The 15,811-nt window shown below is 50.0% G+C and overlaps 1 pseudogene; it reads right to left on the bottom strand.

Annotated features, from left to right (window-relative positions):
• The window catches only part of LOC139358625 (zinc finger protein 337-like), a 259,532-nt pseudogene that overhangs the window by 17,752 nt on the left and 225,969 nt on the right, over nt 1–15,811 (bottom strand).

Below are 15,811 nucleotides of genomic sequence, written 5' to 3' on the forward strand. Positions count from 1 at the left end.
GTAACCAAAACAGCGTGGTACTGGTACCAAAACAGAGATATAGACCAATTGAACACAACAGAGTCCTCAGAAATAATACCACACATCTACAGCCATCTGATCTTTGACAAACCCGAGAAAAACAAGAAATGGGGAAAGGATTCCCTATTTAATAAACAGTGCTGGGAAAATTGGCTAGCCATAAGTAGAAAGCTGAAACTGGATCCTTTCCTTACTCCTTATACGAAATTAATTCAAAATGGATTAGAGACTTAAATGTTAGACCTAATACCATAAAAACCCTAGAAGAAAACCTACGTAGTACCATTCAGGACATAGGCATGGGCAAGGACTTCATGTCTAAAACACCAAAAGCAATGGCAACAAAAGCCAAAATTGACAAATGGGATCTATATTAAACTAAAGAGCTTCTGCACAGCAAAATAAGCTACCATCAGAGTGAACAGGCAACCTACAGAATGGGAGAAAATTTTTGTAATCTACTCATCTGTCAAAGGGCTAATATCCAGAACCTACAAAGAACTCAAACAAATTTACAAGAAAAAACCAAACAACCCCATCAAAAAGTGGGCAAGGGATATGAACAGACATTTCTCAAAAGAAGACATTCATACAGCCAACAGACACATGAAAAAATGCTCATCATCACTGGTCATCAGAGAAATGCAAATCAAAACCACAATGAGATACCATCTCACACCAGTTAGAATGGCAATCATTAAAAAGTCAGGAAACAACAGGTGCTGGAGAGGATGTGGAGAAATAGGAACACTTTTACACTGTTGGTGGGATTGTAAACTAGTTCAACCATTATGGAAAACAGTACAGTGATTCCTCAAGGTTCTAGAACTAGAAGTACCATATGACCCAGCCATCTCATTACTGGGTATATACCCAAAGGATTATAAATCATGCTGCTATAAAGACACATGCACACGTATGTTCATTGTGGCACTATTCACAATAGCAAAGACTTGGAATCAACCCAAATGTCCATCAGTGACAGACTGGATGAAGAAAATGTGGCACATATACACCATGGAATACTATGCAGCCATAAAAAAGGATGAGTTCATGTCCTTTGTAGGGACATGGATGCAGCTGGAAACCATCATTCTCAGCAAACTATTGCAAGAACAGAAAAGCAAACACCGCATGTTCTCACTCATAGGTGGGAACTGAACAATGAGATCACTTGGACTCGGGAAGGGGAACATCACACACAGGGGCCTATTATGGGGAGGGGGGAGGGATTGCATTGGGAGTTATACCTGATGTAAATGACGAGTTGATGGGTACAGCACACCAACATGGCACAAGTATACATATGTAACAAAACTGCACATTATGCACATGTACACTAGAACTTAAAGTATAATAATAATAATAATAAAAACATCTAAATTGGTACTTGATTCTGATACTTTTTGGTTTACACGCAGTTAGAGAAGAAAAGCAGTGAAATTTCTTCTTCTGATGGCAGTTGAAAGGCGATTTATAACATTTATTTTTGTTGTTTCTGTACACTTAAATAGTTTACATCCTTGCATGTCTCATCTGTGCTATCTTTACCTATTCCAAAGTCACAAAGATATTCTCCTACATTCAGTCTTAGAAGTTTAAACATTTTGTTTTTGGTGGTAGTATAAATATGTATTTCATTTTTTAACTGTTTGCTGCTAGGTTACAGAAATACAAGTGCTCTTTAAAAATACTGACCTTATTTTCTCAAGTTCCTAAACTGTGTGTTACTAGTATCTAGTTGTTTAACTACAGATTCTTCCATGTACACACTCACATCTGTGAATAAAAAGTTTTTCTTGTTCTATTTCAACGTTTATGCCTTTTATTCCTTTTTAATACCTTAACAAATTACCTTGATATTCTAAGATAATGCTAAAGAGTGATGAGAATCAACATTAATGCTTGTTCCTGATCTTAGTGTGAACACACTTCACCATTAAATATGATGATTGCAGCCAGGCTGTCACACATAACCTTTGTTTTATTAAGGGAAATTCTTTCTATTCCTCATCTGCTGAGAATTTTTACCCTGAATAGGTGTGAAATGTTATCAAATATTTTTCTGCATTAAGATACTCGTGTAGGTTTTTCTCTTTTGCTCCCTGAAAGCAGTGAAAGGAAAATAAAAACGTGGGAACTCAAACCACTCTGCCAAAAGAAAAATATTAAGCTGAAAGCTGATTCATGCAAGAAGCTGCCTTTCCTTTCCTTCCTGAGCTGAGAACCACAGATAAAAGGTAAAATATCTCCGCCGGGCTCAGTGCGGTCGGTGGCTCACGCCTATAATCCTAGAACTTTGGGAGGCGGAGGCGGGTGGATCACGAGGTCACCATCCTGACCATCCTGGCTAACACGGTGAAACCCCCTCTCTACTAAAAATACAAAAAAATTAGCTGGGCGTGGTGGCAGGCACCTGTAGTCCCAGCTTCTAGGGAGGCTGAGGCAGGAGAACGGCGTGAACCCAGGAGCAGGCGGAGCTTGCAGTGAGCGGAGATCGCGCCACTGCACTCCAGCCTGGGTGACAGAGCGAGACTCTGTCTCAAAAAAAAAAAAAAAAAAATAGCCGGGAGTGGTGGAGGGCGCCTGTAGTCCCAGCTACTCAGGAGGCTAAGGCAGGAGAATGGTGTGAACCTGGGAGGCGGAGCTTGCAGTCAGCAGAGATTGTGCCACTGCACTCCAGCCTGGGCGACAGAGACTCAGTCTCAAAGAAAAAAAAAAAAATTAGCAGGGCATGGTGGCAGGTGCCTGTAGACCCAGCTACTCGGGAGTCTGGGGCAGGAGAATGGTGTGAACCCACGAGGCGGAGCTTGCAGTGAGCGGAGATCACGCCACCGCACTCCAGCCTGGGGACAGAGCAAGACTCCGTCTCAAAAAAAAAAAAAAAAAAAAAAGTTAAATATCTCCACAGGTAGCTTACTCTATGTTCACCCTATCGTTGGTTTTTTAGGCACAAACTCCATTTGGCTAGAATATATCATCCTTTTCATGCATTGCTGGATGCTACTTGCCCATATTTTGGTGAGAATTCTTGACTATTTTCCTCTAGAGTGATTACATATAAGGGCACATGAGAACTCTGTTGAAATGTTCTGTATCTTGATTGAGGTGATAAGTGACCTGTGTCAAAACTCATTAAAGTATACAGTTAAAAGCAGTGCTTCTTATGGTACCCAAGTTACACCTCAACATTGATTAAAAATCCTCTCAGAGACCAAATATATATGGGTAAAATAACAAGACATCTGGATTTGTTTAAAATACTTTGGCACATAAACAGGGGGAAGGGATAAATCTAACAAAACTATCTATGGTTTTAAAATTTATCGAATCTGGATGAAGGCAACATGGGGATTCATATTACCATTCTCCCAATTTTGCTACCCATTTGAGATTTTTCATAATACTAGTTTACAGAAAAAGCATTAATCATATTGCTAATTCTATGCTTACCAAAAAATTGCCTAAAATAATCTTATAGGAACAAACTTCATTTGAAAATACTCAAAAGTCCCCAGTATTCAAGAAACTGCCCAATCAAGAAAAAGCCACATTAGAAACAGGAGGCAGTTGGCTGGGCACAGTGGCTTTCCTGTAATCCCAGCACTTTGGGAGGCTGATGCATGTGGATCGCTTGATCCCAGGAGTTCAAGACCAGCCTGGGCAACATGGCAAAGGCTTGTCTCTACAAAAAATATAAATATTAGCCATGTGTGGTGGCACGTGCCTGTAGTCCTAGCTACTCCTGGCTTGAGCCCAAGAGGTTGAGGCTGCAATGAGCTTTGTCACTCCAGCCTGGGCAACAGAGCAAGACACAGTCTCAGGAAAACAACAACAACAACAAAAACAAAACAGGAGACAGTCATATTTGCAACCCAATACTCCTTATTCCCAGTGTTCTATCCTGTCCAAGTGCTGCCTAACGGAAAAATCTCATGGTGAACTTGCCTATAGATCCCTGGGGCAAAAAATTACAGGTGCAGAATACAACAGAGCTTCTAAAGCAGCATCCCAGTTTCCACTTCCTTCCCTCAAATCCGAGAAAGCAGAGTAGACCTTTCTTACAAGGTTCTAAGCTGTTGGAGGCTGCCTGAGGGACTGCTCTCTCTGTTTTGAGGATCTCACACCTTAGGGAGGAAAAGCACTGGATCATGCTTGGCAAAGATGCAGACAGACTGAAAAGCAGATGCCTGGGGCAAGATATTATGGGTAGAGACATGCAACAGACCATCAAGGGCCCAGAGGAGAGACTCTTGGGACAAATAAGTATTTAAAAGCAGTTGCCTATGAGCAAATGGAAAAAGCCACAAGCAAAGGTAAGATCCATGCTCCAAAAAGGCCTGAGAAAATCTTAAACCTTCTCCTCAGACTGATCCCAAAGCTTAGAACCAATGCCAAGGTAATAGCAAAAATCCTCCCGGGAAAAGAGTCAGTCTGCAAAAATTGGAAAAGGAGGTTGTTTTTTCCCACAATGCCTAATTTCTAACAACAACAACAACAACAACAAAAACTCAGAAAACATGGACCAATAGTGGAAGAAAATAAAGTGATGCAAACCTTCCCTGGAGAAACATAAGCTTCAGGCATACTAGACAGATTTTAGACTGTCTAAAATATTCTCAAAAACTCATGTAAACACCTATAGAGAAAAGGAAATCAGGAAAATACATATGAACAAAATAAAAATATCAACAGAGATTACAAAAAGGAAGCAAACGAAAATTCTGGACCTGAAAACATAGTAACTGAAAAATTCAGTAGAGGGGTTTAACAGCAGATGAGCAGGCAAAAAAAAATAATCAGTAAACATACAGGGAAGAAATTACAGAGACAGAGAAGCAGGAAGAGAAAACAATGACATAAAGTAAACAGAGCCAAGAGAGTTATAAGGCACCATTAACTGGACATATATATGGGTGTCTAGGAGAAGATGCTGATAGATTACTGAAGAAATAATGGCCAACACTTCAAAATTTGAAGACAGACATGAATCTACAAGGCCAGCACACTCAACAAACTCCAAGAATAAATTCAAGGAGGTCCCTACCCACACTTCACAACTACGCTTACATGAAACCAGCTTCAGGAACACAGGACTGGCAGGGGGAGAGAAGTTAAGAATAGTGGCATCATGCCTCTCTCAGGGATAAACTGTCACAATAGACTGAGAACTGGAGAGGGAGAGGGTTCCATCTTGTCATTTTCACAGCCCATAGTGGAGTTTCTCTCAGAGCGGACCAAAATGGGGGTGGGGAGGGTAGCAGTTTGTGTGTCAAATGTTACAGACTCTCACTGTTCTCAGAAAGGCTCGGTTGATTTTTCTGAATAAATGTTTCTCTAAATTCCTGAGTGGTCTTAAGACAAATTCTGTGTAGTTTAAATGGTTGTTTTTGGTTTTCTAAATTACAAGTTACGGTGTTTTACTGGAGATATAGTCCACATAGCTCCTCACTGCCATTTCAGAATCCACATTTCTGATTATAGTTGGGACCAGAACTAGGGCCAGGCAATTAGGTAAGTGGCTGTGATCATTATTTGTCCTCATGGGCAGAGAGGCAAAAGACAGTGGAGAAGTAGAATTAGGAGATGAGCCTGGCAGGCAGAAGGAGGAAGCGGAGGAAAAAGCCATGACAAGGAAAGCATGAACAAGCCTCAGCACCTAAGCAAGCAGATGGGTAGTTTGCCAAGGTAGGGAAACTTCCTTTACCTAGATCACAAAGAGAGAAGTAAAACAGACAGGGGGCACTACTGAGCTGGTTTCTAGATGTTTCTTCTCTCATGCTTCCCATCTTAATGAACCTGAGTGTGAAATCTGAATTGTGAGGAGAAATTTTTGAGACCTGGACAATTTCCGCATAAACTGGGTAATGGGTGAAATTAATAAATTGCTAATTTTGTTGAGTGTGATTCTGGTATTCTAGTTATGTTAAAAAGCAAAACAATAACAACAAAAATAGTCCTCAGAGAAGCAGCTGCAGTAAATTTACAGATAAAATGGTGTCTTGGATTGGCTTCAAGATGCTCTATCCTGAAAACAGAAAGCGTGGGGTAGGGAGGGGGTTGGATGAAGTAAGAAGAGCAAAGTGTTAAGGTGCAAGTAGGGAACAGAGAGATTTGTTATATATTCTCTCTACTTTAGTTCCTTCTTCAATATTTTTCATTGTAAATTTGAAAAAAAAATTGAATATCCCTTCCAAGATAATTTGGAGAGGAAAAACAGAGGAAACCTTCATTTCCAGGGTGTGAGTGGAGAACACTGCAAACTGTTTGATCTCACTCCTGCCATCTGTTGACATCTGTGGGACTTAATATCCAGTAGGAACAGAAACTGAGAGCCAGAAGAAAGTGGTTTAAATTAGTTACCAATAAATTAGATATGAACATAAGGCAAACTTGAAACATTTAGCTCCTCCACATACATTTCATTAAAATTTTCCTAAGATTAAAAAACAGCTCCTACATTTTTGGGGATGAAAAATGTTCATATGTTGATTTGAAGATCAAGACTTCACTATATACATTTCTTAAAACTCATTAACTAGAACTTAAAATGTGAGAAATTTTGTCTCAATTATACCTCAGTGAAGCTAATTCTTAACAGAAACCCCCAAAATCCCAGCTTGCTCCACAACCCAGTCCACTTGATCCCAGATATGTTACATAAAGTAAAAATTATTATTTTTTGAGACAGAGTCTCAGTGTCCCCCAGGCTGTAGTGCAGTGGCATGTTCTCTGCTCACTGCAACCTCCATCTCCTGGATTCAAGCAATTCTCTTGCTTCAGCCTCCAGAGTAGTTGGGATTACCGGCGTGAGCCACCATGCCTGGCTAATTTCTGTATTTTTAGTAGAGAAGAGGTTTCACCATGTTGGCCAGGCAGGTCTCGAACTCCTGAGCTCAGGTGACCTGCCGACCTTAGCCTCCCAAAGTGCTGGGATTACAGGTGTGAGCCACCATGCTCAGTCGTGAAAATTATTTCAACTGATTAACACACTACTTCTTAGTCTGGGAAATGGGGATTCCAATTCTTAACTTCCACACTGGTTGAAGAGATGAATATGGCAATGACTATAAAGCCCTGTCCCTGGGACAGGACAATGGCTCAGCACATGCTGACAGAATAATTTTTTACAAGACCTGGTCTGCACCATGAATGCAGCAGCCTGAATAAAGCACTGAGAGAAGAAATGTAGGGACAATGATGGAAGTGCCCTGAATGAGGGCATCAGATCTGGGGAACCTTCCCCACGAGGAGAACCAGCTGAGAGGTTCTGAGCCTCAGACGGGACAGTGTAGGGCACAAGATGTCAGACATTAGCAAAGGAAACCCATGATGGTTTAGGGCAGAGAAGGCACTGCAGGAAGGCAATACATAAGAAGTCCCCACCTGGGGTTGGGCTGTCCTCCCTTACCCTGCAGGCAGTCCTCTCATGGGTAACATGGGAGTGGAGGAAGAGGAGCTGGGGACTAAAATAGTTCTAAAATTAGCTCTGTGATCCTCAAAGGTGGCCTTGGAAATCCTCAGTACCAGGGTAGAGCCTCTTCTTGTTAAAGAAAAGGACCCAAAGTCTTCCAGAGAAGAAAACCATTGTAGGCAGGTTCCTGGGAACAGATTCCGAGTGTGGGCATCACAACAGAGCCTGTCCTGAAACGATGCTTACACTAAACACAGCTTATCCTGTCGGTGCTTCCAGAATAAGGAAGTGTTGATATTCATTATAATATTTAACACATTGAGAATTTAATATATGCCAGGGACGGTTCCAGGCATGGCACAAATTTTTCTGCATTCAATCTTCACAAATGTTCTATGAAGTGACTATTACCCACCAATTTCAGATGATGAAACAGGCACAAAACATTTAAATACCTTTCTCAAAGCAACACAGCCAAGAAAGTGATAGAGCCTGGGTTTCAGTTCTCACTGTAAAGGGTTATGTCTTAACCAGTAGGCAGGGCTCTGACATTTCTCAATGAATCTGCACAGGTTAGGAGGGGATCTGGGTCAAGCTAGATTAGCTTGCAAGGTCATGAGGTATATCTTGACTGATGGGTCTCTCTACCATGGGGTTCTGCTTACAATTTTTCCATAATGAAATGATTAAAATCAGTTATTTGGCCAGTCCACAGCCCCAGAGGCATTTAAAAAAACTGCTGGGCCCAATGGTTGCTGTTACTCCCACTCCACTAACCAAGGAAGCCCTACCAACCTGGTGAGGATGAAACTCACCTTTTTCCCCTTGCCCAAATGCGTATATATGGGGCTTGGGGAGTCCTGTCCTAGAAACCATAAAATCTAATCAGATGAGTTTTATTACTCTTATATAATGTGGCTCACTTTCCAACCTGACTCTGGTACAGCATCACATGACAGCAGATGCTGAAGGAATTTATTTTAGCCCAAAATATACTTCTTTGACAAGTTTTGAAGTGGCTGCCACAGGCGCAACATACTGAAATGGATAGCCCCGCAAAGCTGCCTTTAGTGGGAAAATTTGCATCTGTAGCAAATCTCCACTAATGTAGCCAGATCTCCTTCGTTCTAAGCCTTTCCTAGGCTGGAAGAGACAGCCAGTTTGACGCATGGTGGCTCACACCTGCAATCCCAGCACTCTGGGAGGCCGAGGCAGGTGGATCACCTGAGGTCACGAGGTCAAGACCAGCCTGAGCAACATGGTGAAACCCCATCTCTACTAAAAATACAAAAATCAGCCAGGCGTGGTGGTGGGCATCTGTAGTCCCAGCTACTCAGGAGGCTGAGGCAGGAGAACTGCTCAAACCGGGGAGGTGGTAGTGGCAGTGAGCTGAGATCACGCCACTGCACTCTAGCCTGGGCGACAGAGCAAGACTCTCTCTCAAAAAAACAAAAACAAACAAAAAAACAAAAATAACTGAAAACACACATTTACCATCTATTCTGTGTGCTGCCAACTAAGAGGCTTCATCTACATAACAAGAACTTTGATCTATGCAATCCCCTTAACTCTGGCATACTTCTGATTCCAGTCTTTAGGCAACAGCTTAAGTCTCTCAACCAATTGTCCACTAAAGAATACCTAAGTGCCCCCATGAGGTGTAAACCCGTTTGGAGATACTGGATTTTTGGGAGGAACCCATGTGTATCTTTCTCACATTGATTTATGATTTTCTGAGGCAGGATCTCGCTGTGTTGCCCAGGCTGGCATGCAGTGCAGCCAACATAGCTCGTTACAGCCTCCACCTCCCGGACTCAACTGACTGGGCCACCGAAGTAGCTGAGACCATAGGCATGGGACACTACGCTCTGCTAATTTTTTATTTTTCTAATTTCACGTAGAGACAGGGTGTCTCGCTGTGCCGCCCAGGCTGCTCTGGAACTCCTGACCTCCCACAGTGCTCAGGCTGATTTATGATTTTACCTGAAATTCCTGTCTCCCTGGATTGTATAAGATTAACCTGCAAGCCGACCACCTCGGACACTCTCTCAGGACCTCTTGAGACTGAATAACCTGGGCCACAGTCACTCACACTGACTCAGAATAAACCTCTTTAAATATATTTTGCCATCATTAGCAGGGCTCCAGGGAAGAGGCCACCTGGGTCCCCACAGCTACCTCACCTCCCGCGGACGCTGCCCCACGCAGAGCCCCCCACACACGTCTAGAAGTGCCCGTGCCAGGACATCTGGTCCCGGCCTACCCTCCCACCCAAGGAAGATAGTCCCAAGGCGGGCTGCCCCCAACCCAAAGCAGCGACCCTTCCCCAAAACACACGGGCGAAGTCCTCCCCGGTCCGCCTCCCACAACAAAGTCTGGAGCATCAAGAGTCGGAGGGAACCCGAGTCGGACCTAGTCCATCAGTCTCTGGGCTGTAACCCCCACCCAACCGGTGGACTCAGTCTGTGGCCGAGTCCCCCACCACCTCCAGCCAAACGACCCCCGTGGCAGCTACCTAGGCCGCTGGCCCGTCCCCACTCGAGGAGCGGCGACCCTGGCACACGGAGACCTGGGTTGCTCGGCGCCCCTGTGAAATCCTGGCTGCCTAACCGCCACTACACGCAACCGGGGACGGAGACTGAGTAGCGGCCCAGACCCGGGGCGCTCGGCGAGCCGCAGCACCACAGCCCACTCCAAGGCGCGGCCTGGGTCTCCGCCCCTCCCCAGAACATGGAGACGCCGGGCCTGAGGGAGGGCGCGCTACTGCCCCAGCAGCGCCCTGGCGTCCCAGGCCTTCCCGGCCCTTCTTCCTGCGCAGGAAGGGCGGGCTGGAGAGAGGGACCCGCAGGAGCGCGACTCACCAAGGCGGCTGACGGCGAACGGAGGAGGTGAGGTCACCGACGTTGGACTACCCACCTCACAGCTCGGTGACGCCCAGGGATCTGGACCGCTCGGCGCCGCCCGGGCTACGCTACGCAGAAGCCTCTGCGCGGCCGGGATTACGCTACCCAGAATCCTCGGCGCGACCCGTGGCTCTGCGACCCTCCGCTTCGCATCCCCGCAGTGGACTACGCTCCCCAGAGTCCTCGGCGAGTCGTCCAGGTACACGCCCCAGAATGTTGGTCAAAGCCGTCCACAGGGGACTGCGCGACCCGGAATCCTTGAAAGAACTCCCCTGAACGCGACCCTGTGGTCTTTTGGACGCGGAGGGATCCTTTCAGAACCGGCGATTTCTTTTATTTATGTAGCCCTGTACATACAATAAGAATATTTGTCCATTTCTATGATACAGGTAAATAATTTTCCCACGGTCTTTGGATTATTGTTATATCTTTTTTTCTTTTCTTTTTTTTTTTTTTTTTTTTTTTTTGCTATGTAGTCCTTTTGATCTCTGAGAGATTTTCCTACGGATTTTGTGGTTTTATCATTTGCATTTAGATCTCTCAATGGTTTTTCTCCAGGTATACACTATGAATATATACTTATTTTTAAAATTTTCCAATATTTTATTTTCCCATTAAATTTATTAAAAATATAGTCTTTTACCACATAATTTAAGGTTTCAGCTACATCACTGAGTATACTCACAATTTACATTTGCATTTCAGTTTCCAATTTCCCCCATATATCTAATTATGCATCAGTGCCACTTCAGGGCAAGACCCTGGCCCTGAAGTGGATTTGAAGGGATCCTGTCCCTGGTTTAATCTTGCTCTGCCTTCGCCCGTCCCTCTCCTGGCCCTACCATGGCCCTGCCCCTTCCCTGGCTCTGCCCTGGTCTTGTGCTTACCCTGAGCGAGAACTTGACCCTGCCCCAGCCTTGTCCCAGACCTGGCCATGGCCTTGCCCCTGCCCTGGGCCGGCGCTGGCACTGGCATGGACCCTGGACCTGGCTCTTGGCTACTTAAGGCCATACCCTGGCCCAGCCCTCCTCCTGACCCTGTCCTGGCCCTAATTTGCCCTGGCCCTATCCTGGCATGCTATTCTGGCCCCACCCCAGACCCTGTCTCTGTCCTGGCTCTAGCTAAGTTGGCTATGGCCGTGTTCCTGACATTGCCCTTTCCTGGTCCTGGCCCTGGCCCTGGCCCTGCCCCGGCCCTGGTCTGAACCCCGGCCCTGCAATGGACCTGCCTTGGCCCTGCCTATACCCTGCCTCTGGCCCTACCTCTGCCCTGGCCATACCCTTGCCCTGGCCTGGACTCTGACCCTGGTCCTTGTCCTGCCCCAGCTGTGGCCCTGGCCCTGCCCTGCCTGTACCCTGTTCTATCCTGGGCTGGCCCTGCCGTTGTCTGGTCTTGCTATTGCCCTGCCCTAGCCTGCCTTGCTTGTGCCCTAGATCTGCCCCGGCCTTTGCTCTTGTCTTGGTTCTAGCACTGAGTCAGCCCTGGACCTTCCCTGACCTTGCCTCAGCCCTGGCACTGCCCTGGCCTTGCCTTGGCATTTGCCCTACTCTCTCTAATGCCTGGCTCTGGTCCTGCCTTGCTCTGCGCTTGTTCTGTCCTGGCACAGCCCTGGCCCTGGCCCTGGTCCTGCCCTTATGCAGGCCTGACCCTGCCACTGCTCTGGCTTTGACCTGGACCGTGGCCATACAGTGACCCTGCCTTGACCCTTTCCTGGCCCTGGCCTGGAACGTGGCCCTGCCAAGGACTCGCCCTGGCTCTGTCATGGCCCTGGCGTTTTCTTGGATTTGGATGTGTCCTGTCCCTTATTTGCCCCAGCCCTTCCCTGGCTCTGCCCTTCCACTTCTCTGGGGTAGGGGGACAGGGTCAGGACCAGGCCAGGGCAGGGTCAGGACCAGGGTAGGGCTTTGGTAAGGCCTGAAGATGGGAAGGGCCAGGGCAGCGGCAGGGCCAGGGAAGGGTGTTAAGTTGAGGCTCTTAATGCTACCACCCCTCGCATCTTTCTCTAGGCTTTTGTGGCTTTGCCCGCCCAGCTGCTCTGTGCCAGGAAGAGGAGGAGACACCTGGAGCCTGAGACACCACGGCTTGCCTCGCTGAGGGTGGGTGGCAGTGACGGAGACTGCAGCATGCCGGAACGGTAGGAGAGTGACCACGCTAGGAGGTCAGGCGGCTGCAGCCAGGGTTGTGGGTGAGGCTTAGAGCGATGGCCGGGCTGCGGCAGTGGCCAGGTGGTAGAAGCCTTGTAGGGTGGGCTGTTGCATTGGCAATGGGCCTGGCTTTGCCCTGCCACTGCCGTGGACCTGGCCCTGTACTGCCCTGCCTTGCCCTGGCCCTGCCCTACTGTTACCTGGACTGTCTCGGCCCTGCCCTGCTCCGATCCCATCCTGGTTTTGCCTTTGCACTGGCCTTTCCCTGAACCTGTGCTGGCCCGGCCTTGGCTCTGGCCCTGCCTCTTGTCCTGACCCTGGTCCTGTCATGGCACTGGCCCTGCTAGTGGTCATGGTCCTGCTCCTGTTCTGGCCTTGACCTGGCCTTGGACGTGTCCTGGCCCAGATTTGTTCTGGCCCTGCCTTGGCCCATCCCTGCCCTGGCCCCACCGTGGCCCTGCGTGTTGTGCCCTCTCCTGGCACTGACTTTGCCCTGTCATGGCACAGTGGTGCCATTGACCTGCCTTGCACTGCCCTGGTTGTGCCCTGGCCCTGCCTGGCACTGGCCTCTCCCTGGATCTGCTCTGACCCTGCCTTGGCCTTTGCCCTGTCCTCACTATGTCCTGGCCCTGGCCTTGTTCTGGCTTAGCCCGGGCCCTGGCCCTAGCCCTGGTCCTACCGTATCCCTGGCCTTGCCCTTATCCAGACCCTGCCCCTGCCTCTGCCCTGGCCCTGGCCTGGAACCTGGTCCTGTCAAGGACTTGCCCCGACTCTGCCATGGCCCTGGCCCTGCTCTGCCTTGGTCCTGGCCCTGACCCAGACCCTTTCCTGGCTGTGCCCTGGCCATGGCCTTTCCTTGGCCCTGAGTTGGCAGTGGTCTGCCCCTGGTCTTGCCACCACCTTACCCTGCCATGCACTGGATGTGTCATCAGCCTGCCCTGGCCCTACCTTGTCCCTCACCCTAGTCTTCGCTAGGCCCTGCTCTGGACCTGGCCCTAGCCCAGACCTGGCCCTGACCCTGGCCCTGGCCTTTGTCCTTCATAGCCCTGGGCCTGAAATGGACTTGGAGGTGTCCTGGCCCTGGAGTGACCTGGCTCTGCCTTGGCCTGTCCTTGCCCTGCCCCTACCATCAGCTTGCCCTGTTCTGCCCTGTCCTAGTACTGACCCGGCTGTGTCATTGCCCTGCCCTAGCCTGCCTTGGCTGTGCCCTGGCTCGATTCCGGCCCTGGCCCCGCCCTGTGCATGCCATGACACTACCTCAGCCTTGGCACTAGCCTGGTCCTTTCCTGGCATCAGCCCTGCTCTTTCTATGGACCGCCTTTTGTCGTGTCCTGCGCTGGCCATTCCATGCCCTGCCCTGCCCTGACTCAGCCCTGGCCTTGGCATTGCCCTTGGTCCTGCCATATTTCTTGCCCTGTCCCTATCCTGGCCTTGGCCCTGACCCTTACCTTGCTCTGGCCCTGCCCTTGCCCTTACGCAGCCCCTGGCCCTGTCATGGACCTGCCCTGGACCTGTCCTGGCCCTGGCCCTGCCCTGCTTCAGACCTTGCCCTGGTTCTCCCCTGGCCCTGACCGTGAAATGCCTGGCCCTACCCTGGCCTTGCACTGCCCTGGCCCTTGCCCTGACTCTGGTCCTGTCACTGGAAAAGCCCCAGCCCTGTTGCTCGTCTTCCCATGGCCCAGACCCTGCCTTGGCCCTGCCCTGACACTGTCCTGGACCCCGGCTGTGCCAAGAACCTGCACTGTTGTTGCCCTTGTTTTGCTCCTGTCCCGAACCTGGTCCTGCCCAGGCCATGGCCATGGCCCTGTCCCTGCCCTGGCTGTTCCCTGGCCCTGCTCAGGTCTTGGCACTGTCCCGGCCCTGCCCTGCCTTGGCCCTATGCTTTCCTGGCCCTGCCTTGCCTGCCCTGGTCCTGCCTTGGCCGTACTCTAGCTTTGACCCTGCGCTGGCCCTACCTTGGCCCTCACCCTAGCCTTGCCTGGGCACTGTGCTGGACCTGGCCATAGCACAGACCTGGTTGTGGCCCTGGCCCTGCCATGGCCCTGTCCCAGACCCTAGCCCTGCCAGGTACCTGTCCTGGCCCTGCTCTGGGCCTGGCTTTGTCCTTGGTTCTTAGATGACCCTGGCCCTGCCCCTGCCCTTGCCCTGGCACTGGCCTTGGACATGTCCGTGGTCCTAACCCCGGCCCTGCCCTGGAGCTGTCACTGTCTTGGCCCTGCCTTGGCCCTGGCCCTGGCCCTGGCCCTGGCCCTGCCACAGCCATAGACCTGCCCTGGTTGGTCATGCCCTGCCTTTACCCAGTGCTACCCTGGGCCTGCTCCACCCTGCCCTGGCTCTGCCCTGCCTTTGGCCCCGCCCTGACCCCGCCTTGGCCCTCACACTGGCCCTAGTGCAAACCTGGTCCTTGCTCTGGCCCTGGCCCGGCATTGACCACTGCTCCTGACCCTGGTCGTGCCATGGCCCTGGCCCTGCCAATGATCCTGACAGTCCTGGCCCTGGCCCTGTCTTGGCCCTGTCCTGGCCCTGGCCCTGGCCTGACCCTGGCCCTGAAGTGGATTTGAAGGGATCCGGTCCCTGATTTAATCTTGCTCTGCCTTCGCCCGTCCCTCTCCTGGCCCTACCATGGCCCTGCCTCTTCCCTGGCTCTGCCCTGGTCTTGTGCTTACCCTGAGCGAGAACTTGACCCTGCCCCAGCCTTGTCCCAGACCTGGCCATGGCCCTGCCCCTGCCCTGGGCCGGCGCTGGCACTGGCATGGACCCTGGACCTGGCTCTTGGCTACTTAAGGCCATACCCTGGCCCAGCCCTCCTCCTGACCCTGTCCTGGCCCTAATTTGCCCTGGCCCTATCCTGGCATGCTATTCTGGCCCCACCCCAGACCCTGTCTCTGTCCTGGCTCTAGCTAAGTTGGCTATGGCCGTGTTCCTGACATTGCCCTTTCCTGGTCCTGGCCCTGGCCCTGGCCCTGCCCCGGCCCTGCCCTGGCCCTGGTCTGAACCCCGGCCCTGCAATGGACCTGCCTTGGCCCTGCCTATACCCTGCCTCTGGCCCTACCTCTGCCCTGGCCATACCCTTGCCCTGGCCTGGACTCTGATCCTGGTCCTTGTCCTGCCCCAGCTGTGGCCCTGGCCCTGCCCTGCCTGTACCCTGTTCTATCCTGGGCTGGCCCTGCCGTTGTCTGGTCTTGCTATTGCCCTGCCCTAGCCTGCCTTGCTTGTGCCCTAGATCTGCCCCGGCCTTTGCTCTTGTCTTGGTTCTAGCACTGAGTCAGCCCTGGACCTTCCCTGACCTTGCCTCAGCCCTGGCACTGCCCTGGCCTTGCCTTGGCATT

This window comes from Macaca nemestrina, chromosome 15, assembly GCF_043159975.1.
Source record: "Macaca nemestrina isolate mMacNem1 chromosome 15, mMacNem.hap1, whole genome shotgun sequence".
Lineage (NCBI taxonomy): Eukaryota > Metazoa > Chordata > Mammalia > Primates > Cercopithecidae > Macaca > Macaca nemestrina.